Source organism: Leptidea sinapis, chromosome 23 (genome assembly GCF_905404315.1).
Source record: "Leptidea sinapis chromosome 23, ilLepSina1.1, whole genome shotgun sequence".
Taxonomy (NCBI): Eukaryota; Metazoa; Arthropoda; class Insecta; order Lepidoptera; family Pieridae; genus Leptidea; species Leptidea sinapis.
The window spans coordinates 9207505-9220162 of NC_066287.1; the positions used below are offsets into that span (position 1 = coordinate 9207505).

The 12658-nt window shown below is 33.0% G+C and overlaps 1 protein-coding gene across 2 annotated transcripts in view; it reads left to right on the top strand.

Moving 5' to 3' along the window:
* The first annotated feature begins 9705 nt into the window (after positions 1-9705).
* LOC126971192 (filamin-C) overlaps positions 9706-12658 on the top strand; it is a 162298-nt gene continuing 159345 nt past the window's right edge. Inside the window, exon 1 of one of the 2 annotated variants that reach the window (XM_050817355.1) lies at positions 9706-9910. The gene's annotated coding sequence lies outside the window, so the exon portion shown is untranslated. The remainder of the gene's footprint in view (positions 9911-12658) is intronic. The other variant, XM_050817356.1, reaches the window with a different exon arrangement.

A 12658-nucleotide genomic window follows, 5' to 3' on the forward strand; every position in this document is an offset into this window, starting at 1 on the left:
TATTTGTATGAAATGCATTTTACTTTGCGAAAACATTTACATTTCAATGTTTAGAGCATTCATAATTGCGCAACATTTAAACATAAACATTAATCTTTTAAATTCAATATGTGTTTGCGATTCAATTTAGTTTGTGGAATATTTTAAATGAACGCTTAATGAATATTTATATGTACCTATCTGGTCTTTGTGCGTGTTAATTACGTTTGAGTGAATATAATGACCACGCTCTTTGTAATTTTCCTAATACAGTTCCTAGTCTATATAATTCTGACATAGATACGGCGCGACTAGTATACTTTAGTTATTTCCATAGTATTATGTCTTATGGTATATTGCTATGGGGCAGCGCTGCCGATATTAATACAATATTTGTGCTACAAGAGGGTTGTTCGCTCTATTTATAACCTAGGTCCTAAAGAATCATTGAGAGCAAAATTCAAAGAAATTAACATCTTGACTGTTGCTTCTCAATATATTTTTGATAATTTAATGTATGTTCATAGGCTCATAAGTGAATTTGCCAGAAACTGTCATAACCATAATGTTAACACCAGGAACAGATATGAACTTATGATGCCTACTACTCGGCTAAGTCGAGTTAGTAAGTCTTTTGTGGGGCGATGTATATGCTTTTACAACAAGATCCCAGAAAATGTTCAAAACAAAAGTATTACGTTATTCAAAAGAATTGTTAAAAAACGTAACATAAATGAATTTCTTAATGATACCACAGATTGGGAATGGAGTGACCGCCCTCAGGCTATTAAATAATAAGTTTAATTGTACAATATTACTTTGTAAACATATTTATTCGATGAAAAAAAAAAGCCCGCTGAGTTTGTTGCGCCCATTCTTCTCAGGTCTGAGGCATTCATTTTGGAATGGGTGGTAGTTTTTTGACTTTCAATAAGTGATGTCACATCCTATTTTGAATAAACATATTTGAATTTGAATTTGAATATAATTAATAGCAAAGCACGTTTTAATTATGTATTTGTGCGGTATATGCGGTTTGTGCGGCGTATGTTGTGTGGGACTGTTAAATTACTGTTTAAAAAAAATACCAAAAAAACAACCGATTTCAAAATAGATATAATATGCACTAAAAAGTATGAAAATAATTGCGTATGTTTATACAATCTAATTAATTAATCTAATTCTAGTAACAATGATTTTTATTTTTGGGATCGCTTTCCTCCCGCCGCGGCCCGCTCTCGCCTCTCGCCTCCTCACGACTCAAGCACATCCCACCTATAACTATCTATGTAGTTACAAACCTACCATGGCTGACACGGACTCCAAAAATAACAATTATCGTTCCTGGAATTAGGGTAATAAATTTGTATTGATTGTATAAAAATATCTATTGTTTTGGAATAGTGTTTTTGAAGTCGGTTGTTGTATTGTTATCTTTTTTTAGATTTGTAGTGAATCTGAATAATAATTTGTCTAAATATGTGAAGATGCACTAAACTTTGCAATGCAGCAATGAACGTAATAGCATTGCAATTTTATTACAGACAGCTAAAAATTCTGCCACAGATCGCACCCTTACTGTAAGTCGTTAAAGAGTTCCATTGATCCATCATATTTGACTACGACAATCACTTGACCATAACGACGTTATGGTAAGTGACCCAAATATCCGAATAGCATAAAAGAGATTTGGCCTAGAATCGTTAATTTGCTCCTCAGAATTGAAGAGTTCTCTTGCTTTGTCCTGAATCCCATACTCAGAACCTAACCAAACTCTCACCAAACTGCTTTTGAAATATATCCTTTCCATTAAAAAAAATATCGAAATTCGTTTGCGCGATATTGAGTTATTCGTAAATTTGTCGCCCACATTCTTATAGCAAATTAAAGACTTTTATGGTTTTCTCATGGATGCCATTGTCAGATCTGGACCAAATTGCAATGGGACCGCACGGGAAGCACCAGCTTTCAAATAAAAATAATTATCAAAATCGGTTCACCCAGTCCAAAGTTTTGAGGTAACAAATATAAAAAGAAAAACAACATACCTACGAATTGAGAACCTCCTCCTTTTTTGAAGTCGCTTAGAAACTAATAAATTAAGCTTAAATTGCAAGCCAAATTGATGAACTCCACAACAAAGTGGACATTTTCGGTTTAAAGATTATTTATTCTCAATAAAAACATTACAAACTGTCACTTACTTGAGAACAATATTTATAAATAATAATCTATGGATCGTCCTTATGATAAACATAGGTATAAAACTAAATATAAGTGTGTGCACTAGAAAAAGGAAGTATCATCTGCAATACATTTCGCTAAACGAAGCTTGAATAAATTATAAGTGCCTGCATTTTTGATATCCGAAGATACATAATTGGTCCCTGTCTTTGGTCAGTCAGTATGAAGTGATAATTATTGCGTCTATTTTTTATTTGTTTCTTTTTTATAAATGTTAATTCTGAATGTATCTGTTTGTCTATAATTTTTCTAATTAGTTTTGTATTTGTATAACTGTAAGATATTTATAAAATTAGTTTCTTTATAAACTTTCTCTGTAGGTGTTAGAAATGGATAATGGAAAAGTATTTTAATTAGTTTGTTTTGTATTACTTGTAATTCTTTTAAAATAAATTTAGCGGCGCTGCCCCATACTTAATTCTTACCCATACTAAATATAATACCCATATTAAATATAATAAATGTGATTTTACTAATGAGTTGTATATCGTTACACGGACCTGCTTTGGAAGACAATGAACAATTCTACGAAGTGAACCAGAAAGTGATGATTGTTTAGATTTGACATGATCGATTTGAGATTTCCAAGTCAAGTTACTGTCTATTCTTAAGCCAGGGTATTTTTCTTCTTGTTTCTGCTGCAGTTCTATGCCATTTATGGTCAGTGGAGAATTAGACGGAACACTCTTGTTTCTGGCCTTAAAGATTACATAAGATGGTTTTGAAACTGAGACTTTAATTGAGTCTATTATATCTTTATTAATCCAATCTTTTTGTGGTAAGTTAAGTATTTCAGTTTTCATTATTTTATTTTTCTTAATACTGTCTTTAATAAACTCTTCTAAATCGCTACACTTTTCCGGTAGTTCATCGATAGTAGTTTTAACTGAATTTTGTAAGTAGCTATTATATTCTATAGCCTCGTATTTGGTTTTCTGTTTAGGTGGTGTTTTAAATTTTTTCAATTGTAGTATGATCTGTTTATGGTCAGATATGGATGAGTCTATATTTATAATGTGGAAGTTTTCATTCGTTAGGTTGGTACTAATATGATCTATGGTTGATTTGGAAGTGGCTGTTTCTCTGGTGCAGTATCTTTCATGTAAATTATTTAAAAGTATATATCCAGACACACGTATAACAGACTTATATAATTTATTTTTGCTATCAGTTTTTAATAGATTTACGTTGAAATCACCAAATAATATAGCCCTCTTCCGATTTTCAATTTGTGTTTCGAAGGAAACCAAATACGTCTTAAAATTAGTATCACCAGGATAGTAAATAACTGCTATATCAAGTGAATATTTTTTTAGGTTTATCCAAAGATAATTATTTCCATTTTCATAAATTGAGTTAACTAGACTATGCTGTAGGTAATTATGCACGTATGCAGATGCACCGCCGCCAGGTTTGTCAGTTCTATAGCTAAAGTAATGGGTATAGTTAGGAAGTTGCATTTCTAATGCTTGCTGTTCAGATTTCAACCAAGTTTCTGTTAAAAGTATCACGTGGATATTACAGGGCATGGATTTCAGTACAGTCTTCAACTCGTCGAATTTTCCTTGTTTGCGTATGCTACGTATATTTGTATAGAATAAATTAAGTCGGGATTTAGTAAAAGATATACATGTATATATTTTTGGGTGTACGTGGAGTGAACTTTGAACTTTGTATGTTCAAGTTTTTTGTATTTTCTATAAATGTTATGTATGTTTTGTAATGTATTATTTAATGCTATTGTAATATTGTTATTTGATTTGTTTAAGATTGATTTGTTTGTTGTTTGCTTGTATTATTCTTGTTTGTTTGTAACTGTCGCATTAGGTCTCCTGTTATGACAGTTGCTATGTGTAGTATATCTAATATATAAAATTCTCATGTCGCGGTGTTTGCTACCAAACTCCTCCGTAACGGCTAAAGCGATTTGTATGAAATTTTTTGTGTATATCAGGTAGGTCTGAGAATCGGCCTACATCTATTTTTCATACCCCTAAATGATAATAAGGTGAAACCCCCTGAAATATATATTTTTTTTATATTTTTGACAAATTTTTTATTTCTATTTTATTATGATGCAATTTAAAAAATACATACCTACAACTTTAATTTTTTCACCCGTCTACAGTCAACACCTATTTTTGTATCGCGATTTTTATATTATTATTTTCCATCCACAAATCCGCTTTAGGGTTGCAAGATGGCAATGGAATATAATAATTATTATATTATGATAAACTTTATGTATATTTCGTAGGTCTGAGAATACCGTACCATTTAGTCAAATTTGAATTCGAATTCAAAATTTCTGTATTCTGTGTTGATGATTGTTAACCTTAAATGGTGCTTTTCATTGTGACGTGTATGTGTGTACTCAACTGAGAAGAACCTCAGTGAAAAAAAATACAACAACAGAATCTCAATACAAATAAATATAAATAATCTATTTCATTGCCAAGCAGCCTTATCATTAATGCAGTCTTAAACTGTAATAGGCTTTCAAACTCAATAAACTTTTATAATAATGTTTAAAATATATCAATCAATCACATTCTTTACGAATCAGACAAATCCCGTATTATAAAAAGAAAGCCGTAACTTACATTGCCACAAATGACATTATAAGCTTCGAATTCTATATCTTTACATTGCCGCATTTACTCCAGTCGTTTAAATATTCTTGGTCAAAAAGCAGCAATGTAAAACATTTATTCAGTTCAGAATGATTCGGACAGTGACAGTTGACACACGAATAAGAAGAGAAGTGTACAAACATTGTCTTTTAGCACACTTTTGCCATTTTACTATCAGACTGCGAATAATAAGTCCATATATGTGTACGGAATGGCATAGTTAATTAACAAATTTTGATTATCATTAGCCAGGCCTAATAGCCTGACTTAATAAGTCATTGTATTTGTCGGATGCTATTACTAAATGTGACAGTAATCACGCCATCATGGTCATGAAGCATCCTTACATAAACAATGAGTTAAATCTCTTGAGGTTGATGCATCGAATATACGATAATTTATATTGATATAGTAAATTCTGTATTACTTCTCATGAAATAACTTATATTATTTAAACCCGACTCATATTTTAAGCAACTTACAAACTTATTTTTTGTATATTACAGCCATTGTAAAATACTCTATTTGATTTGAACGAGTGGCCGTTGAGTTTCTTGTATGTGCTTCTCAAGAGCTCAACTTTTTACAAAGATATGGTAAATTCAGTAAGTAAAAAGAAATACTTGTAGTGACGATTCAAAAGCCTATTTGATTAAAGTTTATTTGACTGACTTGACTACTTATGCCGACAGTACAAAGTGACCTCTTATGTTCCATTTGTCAACACGTAAACCTCTTGCACGTTTGTCCCCTCTTAAATAGAAATTATATGTTTCAAAGGTACCCCAATTATTATCAACATCGTAAAATGCAAATGGCTGCCACAAATCACAACGCAAACTAACCATATCAAAACAAAACCTTCCGTAGTCCCTGAATCTAATTCAACACTTGTAGAGAGCGAGGCACCAAGGGCTGAGGGCTGAGGGCTTCAGATTCATTATTTATGCTCACATAAATTACTTTAACATTTTCCTGCGTGTATAATATTACTGCTGGCTCAATGACAACCTCGTAATTCATTTAAAATTTTCTCAGGTAGACATTTTTGTATTGAATCTTACTTATGTTGAGAAATTTCAAGATCTCTACTATTCGCTAAGTCTTTTATTGGGTGATGTACGAGTATATGTTTATACAACATGATCCCAGAAAATGTACAAAACAAAAGTTTTTGTGACAAAGAATTATTAAGAAACGATTATTTATTTGGGCAACTAACAAATTACACTCTTTACATGCTTAAACTTTAAATATAGTAATAATATGGATAAGAGTTCACTTATAAGCTACCACAGGATTCATAATTTTTACTACGTTTATAAGACAGTAAATTTTAACAATTTTAAATTTTAAATCTATAAATATTGAATATATAATTGAAAAATAAAAATGAAATTAAACAAGGTTTCGAAATCACATTTGTATATTCTTTTTATATTCAGCAAGCGGCAAGAATATATCAATGTTCTGCGATTTGGGCAGTGAGTTTGTGTGGTAAAGGTTAAGTTATATCATCAATGATTTTCTTAATGATATTACAGACTGAGAATGGAGCGAACGCCCTGAGGCTATTTATTTTAAAATTTTATTGTACAATATTCCATTTAAATGTAACGATATTTAAAAATAGGCTCGCTTAGTTTCTTGTGTCATTCTTCTCAGTTCTGATGCATACTATATCGAATGAGGGGTAGTTTTTGACGTTCAATGAATGATTTTTATAAAAGAAGGGCAAACGGACATGTGATGGGAAGTGGTAAGCCAACCGCCCATGGACATCCACAAAACCAGGGGTCTAGAGATGCATTTTGCGGCCTTAAGTCATTTCGTGTCCGGAAAACTACAGCCGGTAATTGATTCCACAAAGTGGCTGAGCGACGCAAGATGTTTCTCTAAAAAAATGCCGTTGCAGAATGACAGACGTCAATCAGGCACGTGGAGATTCGCATTTTGACTTAATAATTAATTAACTGAATTATAACTACACTACGTTTAAATAAAATACTTTTTAAAGATTAAAACGCGTTTACGAGTAATTATAACTTTGTTTTTACATTCGAATTTTGCGGAAAAGTTACTTTTTTATTATTATTTTATTCATTAGTCTCACTGAAAACGAGATTTGGAAATATTTTGAAACGTCGGCTTAACTTAATATTATAAAACAAAGTCCTCGGCCGCGTCTGTCTGTTCGCGTTAAACTCAAAAACTACTGCACCGATTTTCATGCTGTTTCCACCAATGGATAGCGTGGTTCTCAAGGAAGTTTTGGTATCTTATTTGTTAAGTTTTCGTACACATTTTTGTATATATTAACGATATTTCTTCGGGGTGTCGGAAAAAAAAGCTGTCTGGGAGCTTTCAACGAAAACGCTGTCTAAACCCCTTGAGATATAATAAAATAATTTATGGTAGGATAGTGTATCTTATATCTAATATATAAAATTCTCGTGTCATGGTGTTAAACATTAAACTCCTCTGAAACGGCTTGACCGATTCTCATGAAATTTTTAGTGCATATTGGGTAGGTCTGAGAATCGGACAACATCTATTTTTCATCCCCCTACATGTTAAGGGTGGTCCACACGATTTTTTTTATAATTTTTTTGAATTTTTTTTGGAATTTGTTTGATTATGAGTCAGCATTAAAAAATACATACAACTTCAAATTTTCACCCATCTACGATCAATAGTTACTTTATATCGCGATTTTAATATCGGCAATACAACGTTTGCTGGGTCAGCTAGTAATATATATAAGTAAAAAAATATGAAATAATAACGTTAAATTAAAATTATACAATGGATTGGTGAACTATTATGGTGATTGTATAAAAAGAAGAAGAAGTCCTGAATAACATGTATGATACATAATTATTTAATATAATAAGAAAATAAGATATACACAGTAAGAAATACGCACACTGCGTATAGTGTTTATCTGTGTGTGTATGAATGTGTCAGATGTAATTATATGAGTGAGTTTATTAGTGTGGGTAGTGTTCATTCTAATGGGCATCACACCTTGTGATATGTACTCGATCACTAAAAAAATTTCATGAATCATATTTTGGCCTCGACAAAGGGTTCAATATAAAGTTATAATTCTTATCGCCATGGATTTTAATGATTAAAATTAGGTTTTTATCTATAGAGTTATATTTATATATCAACACCATAGGAATCACAGGAGCGTTGCCGGCCTTTAAGAAAGGTATACGCGGGTATTTTTTTAGGTACCCATATCGTATCATCCCGGAAACACCGCACAAGGAAGTTCGTGGTACGAACGAAGTAGTACGTGGAAGAAAGATCCTTGAATGCTACACTGCGGAGGACCGGCACACAACTGTGGGGATGATGATATCCTTATTTGTCAGCTGGTCGTGCAAAGGTGGAATTTGGTGACAGGAATCAGGTGAAACAGCTCTTCGGAACACTCCCCGTGATAAATGCGGTAGAAGACACACAATCAAGCGACGTCTCTACGCAACGCCAAGTGATCCAGCCGGTCACAGAGCACTGGGTCTCCGACAATTTAAGTTGCTCTGCAATGCACGCGGTCAAATATTGCAGTACATAATTAATCGGTTTTTATACAAGGCACAGCACATTAGATTTTGAATTGAGTTACTCGTAACCGTGTCCTATGGGTATCTTATGAAAGCGTTATATTAGAACAAGTTTAAAAAGATTTTAATTATTTTTATAATTTTTATTGTTTTCGATATTTTATAACAATAATGCAACATAATGAAAGATACTGGATAATATGAATGGAATCCTTGGTGGGGGAGTGCGACTTGCACACATCCGAAATTATTAAATTTTATTTTAATGCATATATTTACATACATTGTATAAAATTTTAAATGCTGAAATTGACAACATTGATTGAACTGCGAGGCAACGAGTTGCTTGCCATTTATTCTAATTAAAGCACAACTTTTTCGAAGTGGTGGTAAAATCATTTTTTTATGACAATGAGGGACGAGACGAGCAGGACGTTCAGATAATGGTGATTGAAACGCTCCGTCCATTACAAAAAACTCTGAGCGGCACTACAACTGCACTCGTCACCTTGAGACATAAGTTGTTAAGTCTCATTTGCCCATTAATTTCAGTAGCTACGGCGCCCTTCAGACTGAAACAGAGTAATGCTTACACATTACTTCTTCGCGGTAGAAATAGGCACCATTGTGATACCCATAATCTCGCTTGTATCCTGTGTAAAGATGTATCCCACTGTTAAATGGCATAAGTCGCCTCTTACGATACCCTTGGGCCAGGGACTTCAGTATTTATGCCCCATGGAAGCACAGGGCAAAATTGACATATGTGTATTTTTGACTTAAGTCAGTAAATGATTTCCCTTTCATTATAAAACATATCCATGTGAACACAATTATTGTCAATCCGTACAATTGAATGTTATGTGATACAGCATACAATTGATCTATATAGAGTGATTTTTCCCACGAACGCCAACACAACATTACCTAGGAATTTCGTTGACAAAAACGTAATCACTTCGCGTGATACGCCATATGGCCGTCGTGGCCGCGGAACCATGTCCAAAGACATAAATGGGCACATTGTCGTCACAGATGGAATGCCACAGAGCGCGGCAGCCTTGCGCACGAGCCGAGAGGCAAGAGGGACGGAGGGAGGGGGGGGGGGGAAGAACTCCCGCGCAACCTGCGCTTCGAACCTCAATAGTACATCGTCGCGATCTCAGCGTGCGAACGTGCTGTTCTTTCACGTAACAATCACAACTGACTAAGTAAACGCAGTGTTACACAGTGGATTTGAGACGTAGTTTAAAATGTCAAAAGCAAGGTAACTTCATTTTGTTGTATATTATCTCATTGGACACTTAGATTGCAGTTACGACGCAGCGGTAACTTTAACGTATGTGATTCAAATCGTAACATCAAAACATAGTATACGGTTAAACACAGATACAGTTGCATATGATTTGTGAATGACGGTGAGTGGGGAGCCAGTCATTTGCATAACAGATGCAAAACAAACAGTGTGTGAACCGTAAGGTGAGTATGAAATATTTAGAGTCGGCGTTCCCGAAAAGTTTTCGTAATTGACATGTCTAGATGTGTTGAGATAATGACATCAACACCATTCGTTCGCAGTATATACTCCACCTACAGATCTTATGGTTTAAGGTTATTCGAACTGTGTTAAATTACATTGCTTATAATAATTTACAACGTGAAAATATTTGAAATAGATTTTCAGGAATTTTTCTGATATATTATAGAAACACGGAAATATATTTCTCAGTAGTAGTCTTATTTTTATGAACATACCAATATTTAATTAATTTTTAATTTACACTATTTCAAATAAATTATCTAGCGCCATATTGGGCATAGCTTATAATTAATCTTTACCTTAATCATATTGTTAACATCCATGACTCATAAACAGACATTCTTATATGACATACAAATAATACCGGGATTTGAACCCGCTTATTAATCACCATTGGGCCATATAGGTTGTCAGATTAACATCCATGACTCATAAACAGACATTTATATTTAACATACAAATAATTCCGGGATTTGAACCAGGGACCACTAGATTATTAAGTCATGTCACTTACCCATGGACCATATTGGCTGTCAGATATTTAACATCCTAATTTAAGTACAAAAGTTTTTCAATCGGTCGGATTCATGTAAGCATCCATGACTCATAAACAGACATTTGTTTATATTGAACATACAAAATAATATTTATATTGAACATACAAAATAAAACCAGATTTGAACCCGTGATCTCTAGCTTAATTAATTAGTCATGTCATATACTATTCGGCCATAAAGGTTGTGTGATAGTTCAAAACTTTTTCAATCGGTATAAGATCCTCATTTTTATCATTTTTATTTCATACTAGTTGACCCGACAGACGTTGTTCTGTATATAATAAATAAAATAATGTTTTTTATTAATTTGTCAATATATTATAACATCAAGAATTATTTCGTAAAATACGCTCCCTGTTGTTATAATGAAATTGTTTCACAGCAGAACTGTCAAACCGTGCGTCAATAAATTCTCTCATAGAAAATATGTCCATACAAAACAAATATCGGAGGACGGGGGACACATCAAAGGTTAAACAAAATTGTTGTTTTTATTTAATTCCGAATTTTATTTTATTCACATTTTAAACCTTCCCTGGACTTCCACAAATAATTCAAGATCAAAATTAGCCAAATCGGTCCAGCCGTTCTCGAGTTTTAGCGAGACTAACGAACAGCAATTCATTTTTATATATATAGATTTTACATACAAAATAAATTTAAGTATGTAATTTTTGTTATACTGTTTTTATTCTCGCTCAGATTTTTATCTTGTGGAATCAAGTAACAATGCGATTTCTTATTCTGAGACAAAAATTAAGTTTTAACTTATAAGCTATTTCATTGTTCGCGCAAAACTTAGGTCTTATAACATGTAATATCTGTTGAGATTAAGTTAATTGTGGGTGATTACGTATGTTGAGTTTTTTTCACACTTAATCGAAGTAAACAATAGTGACATCATTCGAGATATTGGTATAATAATTATGACCTACTAGCTGACCCGCCAAACATTGTCTTGCCATTGAATTATTTTTAGTGTTTCCGTTTTTCCGACCGTTTTTTCTCAGACTTACTTACTTAAAGCCGATAACCAGGACCACGAATAAGTCTTTTAATTTTTCGGGTTAATATAATATAGCATAAGACTCTCTATGTGTAGGAAAAATTTTAAAATCGTTTCATTAGATCCAGAGATTAAAAAGAGAGAAAGTATTTTATTTATTCATAAACATTTCAATGTTTTCAAATTATTTTGCTATTCGGAGTGGAACATTATAGCTTTAAAAATTATAGCCTATGTGTTATTTGTTATTGTTTAATCAAAATCCATTCAGTAGTTTTTGCTTTAAAGGAGTACAAACATACATCCAGACATACAAACTTTCACATTTATAATATTAGTAGGATGGCTACGTTTATTCTTATATTAATTCAATTACATGACCGCCCATTACAATGCAGTGCCACTCAGGAATCCTGAAAAACCCGAATATTCTGAGCGGCACTACAAATTCGCTGGTCACCTTGTGATATAAGATGTTAAGTCTCATTTGCCCACTAGCTACGGCGAAACACAATATGCTTACACATTACTGCTTCATAGCAGAAATAGGCGCTGTTGTGGTACCCATAATCTAGCCGGCATCTTGTGCAAAGGAGCCTCCCACTGGTAAACTAGTATACTAGCGTATGTAGGATCAGACAGCCCGATAATGCAAGAAAAATATTTGATTGCTCATGTGTATGTTAGCTAGTAGTTAGCTAGTTTTATACTCAAAATACTAAGGAGGTAATTCTTAGCCCACCTGACTGTGAACCACTTGTCAATCAAAAACAGTTACAATGATAATAGATTCGCATTCTTTTTCAATCTGCTGCTTTATCTCCGTGAGATATGTCCTTCTTTTTACTTTGTCTGTCTAAACACTAGTATATTGTAGCTCTATGGTTGCAACTAATGCATTTAGACGTATGTAGTAGGTTCTTGACATAAAAACTGAAAAAAAGAAAAAAAATTGTATTGCAAATAACTTTTATCACTTTTATAGTACGTTAGTTTAATATATAAATAAAAAACAATTTATAATATATAAAAAGCTCATTCGAAGTGGTCTCCATTGGCTGCAGTACAGTCCTTTAAACGTTGAGGCAAGTTATCAAAATAGAAGCACGCACTGTTACCATGGG